The sequence below is a fragment of the Equus caballus genome, chromosome 15, assembly GCF_041296265.1.
Source record: "Equus caballus isolate H_3958 breed thoroughbred chromosome 15, TB-T2T, whole genome shotgun sequence".
Taxonomy (NCBI): Eukaryota; Metazoa; Chordata; class Mammalia; order Perissodactyla; family Equidae; genus Equus; species Equus caballus.
In genome coordinates, this window is record NC_091698.1 from 46418049 (window position 1) to 46427399 (window position 9351).

The following is a 9351-nucleotide window of genomic DNA, read 5'->3' on the forward strand; positions in this document are numbered from 1 at the left end:
CTAAGAAGCCCGCCCCACCCCTCCCCCCATCCTCATCCCCAGCAGGCCTTCCTCACTCCACCCAGGCTCTTGTGAGGTATTCCTCACCCTGCAGGCCAAGGCAGTCACTGCTCATCCGGGTACTAAGATCTGAGAATGGTGGGTGGTCTTCCTCCTGCCAGGTAAGAGGCCCCACAGCCATGAAGCTCAGCCCCTGAAGCAGCTCATGGAGAATGGGAAGGGGGCTGGGCACGCGTAGTATGGGTGATAACGTGTGAATCTCTGCGAGCATTGTGAGTACAGCAGAGCATCTGTGAGGATGAGATGCGTGCATCCGCCCAGTGGAGGAAGCACTGTGAAATTTCCCCTGCTCGTTTGCTCTCCATGTGATAGCTGTGCCAGGTGTCTTCCCCACAGTTTCCACTTGTCCCTGCAGCCAGTGCCTTGTCTCCCCTCAGAGGGCACCCCTAGCCCAGGCTGTCTGAGCTGGTGCCTTAATAACCAGCATTATCATGTAGAGACCTTACTTAAGCACCTCCAACCTCTCCCCTTCCCTCCCCTGTCTCCCACCCTTCTCTCCTTCCTTCCCCCAGGCCCAGATGCCTCTTGGCCAACTCTGCACCCCTGCTTGCTCCTCGGGCACAGGGCTCCCCCACAGTGGGTCAGGAGAGCACACAGGAAGGGATTCCAACCCTCTCTATCCGCTGCGTGGTTCTTTCCCCATGCTTTCTCCATCCCCCATTCCCACCTGGGGTTTGTGTATGACCACCCTGTCTATTAGGTTTTCGTCCTTCTTCTGACCTCACTGGGTCCTCACTCCCCGCTCCCACAGAGATCCCCTTCCCATCTCAGCCCTGAGCACAGAGTGGAAGGCTCCAGAGTCAGGCTGTGTGCTCCGGGAACCCACAGTGCGATGGACCACATAGTGCAGTGGGGGAGCTCTACCCAAAGAAAGACATGCGGCCTGGACGGAGTCTCAGTCTGGGGGCACACAAGGCCCATACCCACTTAGGAGGTGCCCCTAAAAGTGTTTATGTCACTGTCTGAAATGGTGAAAGGCCTCCGTGAAATAGATGGTGTTATATACAATTATAAGATGTCAAAATGAACTCCTACAAAGGCAGCTGGATAAAGAATCCTACTGATGAGAGTCCATAGGTCAGGAAGCTCTGTGTATGTATGTGTGTGTGTGTGTGTGTGTGTCCCTACATTGAGTAGGGGTGAAACTGCTACGCGGGGTTCCCTGATCACCCTGAGATTCTAAGTGCTGAGGGAGGCAAACACAGGATAATCAGTCTCAAGCAAGGTTAACCAGGATGTGTGTTTGGGGCAAAGAAAAGAGGTCCCTCTTTCTCAGACTCCTTTTTCTCTACTTGTACCTTAAATGTCAGTGTTCCTTGGAGCTCTATCCTGGGCTCCCTTCTCTTTCTGTGTAGGTTTCTCTCCTCCCATGTCTTCCATTAGTATCTGAATGCAGATGATGTTCAAATCTCTCTCCAGCCCAGATCTCTCTTCTATATCCAACAGCCCACCAGAGAGCCCCATCTGAACATCCCTTAATCACCTGGAACATTCCAGGGCAAAAACAAACGCATCGCTGTGTCCCCCAAGCCTCACCCTTCTCCTGAGTTCTCCAGCTCAGTCAATAATAACACAAGTGCCCAATTACCCAACCTGAAACCCAACCACTCTCGCTCATCGCGCCACACCTGATCAGTTGCCAAATCTGTCTTCCTTTTGATTGGAACTCCAAATCCTTCTAAAATGTCCACTTTTCTGCATCCTCACTGCTACTAGCTTGGTTTAGTCCTTAGCATGCTGGCTAACAGCTCGGACTCTGATCCAGATGCCCTGGGTTTGAATTCCAGAGGAGAGTAAATCTAACCCCCAAAGTACAGCAGGGTTCCCTCGGGCAAGTTGTCGAACCACCTGCTACCTCCGATTAACCACCTGGTACCTCCGATTCTTCCTCTGTAAAGCCAGGATAGCAGTATCTACCTCCTGAGGTTGCTATGAGGATTAAATGAAATAATACATGAGAAATGCTTTAAAAAGTGCCAGGCACGTAGGAAGCACTAAATAAGTGTTAGCTATTGTCGCTGCGTTATTATTATCACCTGAGTGATCACCAGGCTCCTCCTGGGGCTGCCTGCCTCAGCTCTTACTCCCTTCTCAGCATGCACCACGGCTCGAGAAGCCCCTGAGGCTCAGCTAGGAGAGCACAGTGCTCCAGCTGATAAGTGGCAGAGCAGACTTGGGGCCTAGGTCTAATTGTGCTCAGCCACTAAGCCACTCTGCCTGTTTGCAAGTATGAAGGATGAATGGACTTGGAACAGCAGGACAGAGAGGAAGGAACGAAACCAATGGAGGGAAAATGAAAAGAGAGGGTCAGAGGCGCTCCAGATTTTCCATAGAGAAGGGACTTCAGGTGGTAATCTAACTGCAGGGGCTGAGAGACCGGGGGGCTTGTGTTGAAACTTGGCGTGAAGAAAAAGCATAGAGTTTTGGTGGGGATGCTGATGGAGAGAACGTGTTGGACGGCTAACGTCCTCCCAAGAACCTCTTGGTACCTCCAGAATGGGGGAGCCCCGGCAGTGGGGACAAGGTCAAGTCCTGGAGGGATTACAGGCGCACGTGGAAACAGCCTTGGCCATGAGAACTGTCGGACCAGGGGCCGTCTTACTGAAAATTGTTCCTCTTATCTGTGGCCACCACGTCAGTGTCTGGGGAGAAAACTAATTAAAGCTGCAGCATCTGGAACCTGGGTTAGCCTGGAGCTGTGGTGGGATGGCGGTGGTGTAGGTGTGAGAGGAGAGGTGGGATGCTCAGGTGGGCAGCCACACAGCCTCCCTGCTGTGCCTCTCCATCTCCGTCTTCCGAGACCGTCAGCAGGAGCCGTGGCCTCATGCAAGAGAGAGTGATTTGGACTCTGGAGTGGGGAGCTCTGCCAACCAGTTTCTCAGGTTAGGTCTGCTCGCCCAACTCTCTGAGCAAGGCTGTTGGTCAGTCAGCGTGCCTGCCTGCTTGGTGGCTTCTGGACAAAAGCCAGCTGGAAACTGGAAGGCAGGGTAGGGGGTGGACTTGTTTCAGGCTCCGTCTCCAAGCTCTGGATAAGGGGATGTTTTCCCTCCCAGGCTTGTTCTTCTGCATCTGAGGCTGGTAATGGGTTGGTGCCCTCCCGTCTGCCCCAAAAGAATAGCAACCTTTGGGACAAGGAGTCCAATGCCCCCATGTACTCTGCTTCGGGCCCCAAACTGCCCTGACAGTCCATCCTTCTCCATCTAGCAATCCTCAGAGTTCAGATGCAGGACAGAAGTTTGATTGTCAGCGAAAAGCCCGCCCTGTCACTGTCCCAGCCAGACTCCTAAAGAGAAGCTGGCTGCATAGGCCGAGATGGGGGCATGGAGGGCACCACCTCTGCGGGCAACCTCTCTGAGAAGCCTTCCCTGGCACGGGGGCTGGGACCGGGAGCCCTGGAGGGAGGAAGCTGTGCTCCAGCTTGTCTGACTCTGCCCATGTGAAAATGAACAGTATTCCTTTTTAAAAATCAACAATCTTGCAATTTCTGGTATCCACGGGATTTTCACAGCTGAGGTTGAGGGTGGGGGAAGCAGTTTTTAACACCAAACAACACGAAGGCAAATTTGCTTTGAGCCACTCAGCCATGTCCCCGCCTTTCCCATCAGTGTTTAACCTTCCACAAAAGCTCTGGGTTCTCTGTCCTGCCTTTCTTTTCTCTTCCTGGATCCCAATTGTCAAGCCTTCAAGAAAATGCACTTCAGTCCTTTGTCACTGAGTGTAATTTGATAAACTAAGCAGAAACACACTGCTCTCCCCATCCTTTCAAAAACTGTTACTGCCAGAGAAAGAGGATGAGGGAAAGAGATCTGAGGTCTTTGAATGGATGTTTAAGCACGAGCGCACGCGCGTGGGCACACACAGGCGCACGCACACACACATACACACACACATGGTCTCATGCACATACCAGGACATAGAGTTGCCTGGGATGGGAAGAGGTCGACTCCCAGCTTCTCGTGCTGGGGGCCTGGCCCTGGGGTCCTGGGGCGGATGCCCTCCTAGCTCCTAGCGACTCTCTTAGTTGCAGGCCTGGCTGCAACCGCCCAGTGGGCGGTGCCAGGGCAGGTTTCAGGCTATAAAGGGCTCTTGGCTCCCCAGGCCTGAGGGAACGCCATCTCTGCGGCAGTGTCCCTGCCAGCCACAACCAGCTTGGGGCACTGCCGGTGTCCCATCGCCACCGGGCAGCCTACGCTTTTCCAGGCCGTGCCGATTCCGATTCGGACACAGCTGTCAGCTGCGTTCCTCGTACCCACCCGTTCTCTCCATCGGCAAGTCCTTCTTTTGGTTGCTTTCCTCTGGGTTGGGTGTGGGGTGGGAGGAAAAGGACTAGGTACCGGGGCTTCGACAGAGGAGGACATTAGTATTTCCATTTCTTTTAAAAGATTCCTTCTGAGGCAAGTGTCTGAAGCTGGGGTTTCTGGGACGAGGTAGGGAGTGGGTTTGTTCCATATTCAGCAAAGGAGAAAGCCGCAAAGTTCTTTCCCGGAGGGCCACCCCCTTCCCAGGGCTGCGAGTGGGTGGGTGAGGGGCTCTCTCTGAGTGGCTGGGTGAGGAGCCAGGCTGCGCCTGCAGCGGGCACTGGCAGGTGAAGACACTTAGACAGGAGTTGTTATCTGTAAAACAAAACTGAAAAAATATCTGAAGAACCAACGATGAGGGGCTATCTAGGAATGGGGTGGAAGTGAGTCCCACTAAGGGAAAAGGAAGAAAGAAAGGGATCCTGTAAGAAATAAGTAACCGGAATCCAGAATCCAGCTCTGCCTAAGCAGTGTCGCAAATAGCAGGATGGCGGCTGCACAGAGGCGGGTGGGCTGCTGGGACTCTGGCAGGTGGTGGTTTTGAAGGGGTCAGTAAACGTTCTAAACAACAGCCTCAGAGCCCCTGAGCTGCAGGGCGGGGAGTGTAGAGGAGTTTAGCCCCTGGGGGCCCTAGAAATGCAGCATCCATGGCCCTATAGGGGTTTCCAAGCCACGCTGGGGGAAGTCCCCCCCTCCCACCAGCCTGGGCAGCAGGGGTTTCCGCCCCCCTCAGAATAGCCAGGGCACAGTCAGGGAGCGTCCTCTAAACTGTCCTTGAGGATCAGGCACTGGAGGGGCACTGCCGGCCTCGCAGTGGCCGTGCTGGAGGGAGGGCAGAGAGCCGGAGAAGGTAGCAGACAGGCCTCGGGATGAAAGTCTCGGGACACAAGCCGGGAGTCAGGGCCAAAGGGGTCCCGCCAATCCACTGGAGGAGCACTTTCTGCTCTACTTCTGGAGGAGATGGGAGGAACAGCACTGAGCTGGCGTCCCAGGGTGGCCCTCTCCTCCACAGCTCCTCAGAAGGAAACAGAATGTCGCTTCCCCCAGGGCTTAGAACTCTTCAGGCGAGGGGCCCTGTCACTGGCAGGCATGTCCTGAGAGAGCTTGGAATGAAATGGGGAGCAGCTCGAGGCTCCGGGGAGGAAGAGGTGGACCCGAGAGCTGCTCCTCTGTGCCAGTGAGACAGGACAGGACTAAGAGCAGAGAGAACACCCCGAGGGGAGAGTGTGAGCTTTATGCCTCAGGCAAGGCGACCAGGGTCCAGACAGGATGCCAGGGAGACCCTGCACACATGCTGGAGACCCCCGAATACCAGCCCTACCCGTGCCCACTGCCTCCTGGTCTCTGCTCTCTGGATACCAGCCACCACCACCTTTATCCTGGGCTTTTTTTTTCCCTTCCCTTTGGCTCTAGTTGGAGGAAGCAGAGGTAGATTTAGGGAAAAGAAAGTCAATAAGCATGAGTTTTAAAAACTTCAGGGCCAAAACAATGCAAAGTTGGGTGTAAAATTGACGGCTCCCTCTGTGGTCAGCTTTAACGGTCAGAAGCACAGACATTAAGTGCAGGGGCAGCTGCCATGTGGGACAGGATCTCAAGTCTCACAGGGCAGCGTGCTGGCTTGGGGGACAGGGAGTAGGACAAAACAATGGGGGTGGGGAGGGGGGATTCTGGGTTTCACTTTTCTCATCAGTACAAAAAGTAACCTGTAAATCTACTGTGTAAAAATAGCGCTATCTCACAGGGCTGTGTGGGGATGAAACGAAACAGCAGCTGCAGAGACGTGTTGTCTTCACAGGTCTACACACATGCAAGGGGTTTGGAAGGTGCAATGTCTTTATTCCTTTGGGCATCCAAAGTCCGGGACATCCCGGGGAGGGAGCTTTGTGGCTTGGGGAGGGACAGGGCAGGGCTTGAGGTAGAATTGCCCCTGTGGAGGGACGTTTTCTCTGCCCCAGGGAAGAGGGCACAGAGGCTGTGCCTTGCCCATTGTCTGCATATTCCAAGAGTACTGAAGCCCGCCCCCCATGGTCCCCCAGCCCCTCTGCCCAAGTTCATCCAGACAGAACTCTGCGTGAACCAGCATCCCCACGACTGACCCCTCAGTCTGTTCTGACTGATTTCAAGGTGCCTGGAGAGCCACGGGGACATGGGAGGCAAGCCGTGAGCCAAGGCTCTAGAGGACTGCCGGCAATGGGAAGCCCCGGGGTGTGCCCTGGGACCCCATGGACAAGGGCTGTGGGTGGGGGGTGTCTGGGAGTTCTGTGATTCAGCTGCAGCCATCTGGAGGGAGAAGGAAGCTCACTGGGGAATGGCCGATCATTCTCAGGCCAGAATGAGGAATTCCCTCCTGTGGCCCACTCCTGCTCCCAGAACCTCACGGGGCCAGCTGTGCCCACCTTTGGGCCACCCCCCAAGGGGCCAGCCACACTCCTCTGGCCAAAGGTGGGGTTGCATGATGCTTGATGGGACTGGGGTCCAGTCTGGGGTCAGGGGTAGGGTCAATCTGTGACGAGGATTAAGGGTCAGTCTGGGATTAGGTTCAGGGGTCTGTCTCAGGTCAGGGTTATGGGTCAGACTGAGGTCTGGGTCAGGGCTCCGACTGGGGCCAGGGTCAGAAGTCCATCTGAGGTGGATGAAGGAATGGCTTCTGATGGAACCTGACTGGTAAAGATGGTTGCTGACCCTTCTCTGTCTAGGGCCCCTCTTAACGAGCTGCTCCACAGCCCCGGCGTGCCTCCTTGCCCCAGATTCTCAGGCAAGACTTAGAGAATTATATTATAAACACTATGGCTTTCCTTCTCGTTTTCCCTAAGAACTCTTTGGGATTGGAGCAGAGAGATGGTTCCAATTAGGAAACCCAGCAACTACTGTGTGGGGCCATGCTCTCCCTGTGGACATCCCTGAGCCCCCGGTTGGTGGCTGGGCAATAAGGACTCAGAATGACTCCCCCGTGCCCCTCCCAACTCCCACTCTACACCTGGGCAGGAGGAGAGGATGAAAGTGCCCAAAATCTGTCCTGGGGAAGTAGGGCAGGGGAGGGGAAGTTAATGAGTTCCCAGAGTTCTGGGGCTGTGATCCCGCAGGGCAGACTCCTCCTGGGGACTCTGGAGGTTGGTGACTGGGAGGCGGGTGTTGTGTGAATTTGTTGACAATGATTCTCTAGGTGTGTGTGCCTGCCTGTGCATGTATGTGTGCTCAGTATCTGCCTGTGCATCTATTTGCATCTCTATAAGGCTGTGTGGCCATCCTTTCAGAGATGGATGTCTCCACGGGTCGGTTCCCCGGGGTCATCTTGCCCTTTTCACCACCCTGGGACCCATGCTGTGTCTGGGGGTCAGGCTAGATTCTTTGGGCTCTTCAAAACAGCAGAGCCTCGACAGTCTCCCCCAGCCCCATTCTCGTTCAGCTTCACCCCAGATGGAGAGCTAAGTGGCGCTGGCCTCACCACTCCTGGGTACCCAGTCCAGAGTTGATTGTCCCGTGAAATGTCCTTGTTGCGAGGATGTGCTCCAGCTGTCTATTTCTGGGGTCATAGTGGTCCTGACAGGGACTTTGTGAATGTCTGGGCCCCAAGCCGCCTGGAGGGGAAATCTGAGGGCCCTGGGGCTGGAGTAGAGCCCTTGGGGAACCTACAAGACGGGCTGATCCCGCTCTGTGAAGGGAGATTGAGGGACGGGGGAGTCGGAATTGCTTCCCCCTGAATCCGTAGTACTACAACTGTCCACTAGGTGGGGTTCCAGGGCAGAGAGTGAGAATAGGGATGACCCAGCGCTAGTAGCAAGAGACCAGCTTTTAAATCTCCGCCCGCCACAGCAACCTCGGAAGCGCTCACACAGGGAGGGACAGCACATATGCTCGCACCTTAGACGCTCACACACATTTTCTTCTAGTGAACTCTAAAATAGAACTCACATTGGGTGCAGGGGAGGTGTTAAAAGGGGAGTCTAGTTTCGTTTACACGCGCACTATCCTAAACTGAAGGTGGGATGTCAAGTCTTCTGCTCCGGGAGTGCGAGAGTGAACGACAGAGACAGGGGGCTGGGGGAACAGGACGCACGGGAGAGGGAGAGCCAGGCACTGGCGAGACGATGTCGGGGTTGGCATGCACAGCTCCATGTATCACAGACACGCAGGAGGAAAGGCCAGATGACAGACGGATGCACCATGCACAGACACACATACAGCTCCAGAGAGAACACACAAACCCGCAGACACATCACACAGCTCCACAGACGTCGGGCCGACCCAGGGACACACACGCGCGCACACACAGGTGCGGCCCCGGGCCACACGCACACCTCGCACAGGCACGCGCGCCGGCCCTCTGCGGCCGGCTGGGAGAAGGTGGCCGCGCTCACCGGGCATGTTTATTTACTCATTTGTATCAATGAACGTTTGTACCCGACTCCTCCCGCCTCCGGGTGCCAGGGCCGCCGCGTTTGTCCTCGGCGCGGGACACTCACCGGGACCAGCATCGGGGTTCCTCGGACGCTGCAGGGGGAGTAGGGGACTACAAAGTTAGGGGGTCTCGAGGTGTCCGAGAGGAGGGGCTGCAGGGTCATTGGTCGGGGACGCGGAAGGGGAGAGGGGAACATCGGGGTCTTGTGGGGTAAGAGACATTTGGAGAGGAGGAGAGACCTTGCATCCAAGGTTTAGGGATGTACGGATCGGGGATGGGGGATCCCAGCCACGGGGAATTGGGAGTGGCAAATGGGAGGGTTGAGGGGTCCCAGGAGACAGGAGCCGGCGAGATTCCGCGGGATAAGAGCTCAGGACCCTAAGCACAGGTTCAGGGGCTTTTGGCACCCCTCAATAGAAGGGCAGTCCGGCCAAGACCTCAGCCGCTGGGGCGACGGCCCACGCGGGACTGCCTGGGGCGGGAGGAGGGGGCCGGGACCCGGGAGGGAGGAAAAGAGGGAGGGAAGTAGCCTAGCAGCCAAGCGGGCACCGTGCGAGAGCGCACCGTATGTGTGTGCGTGCGTGTGTGTGTGTG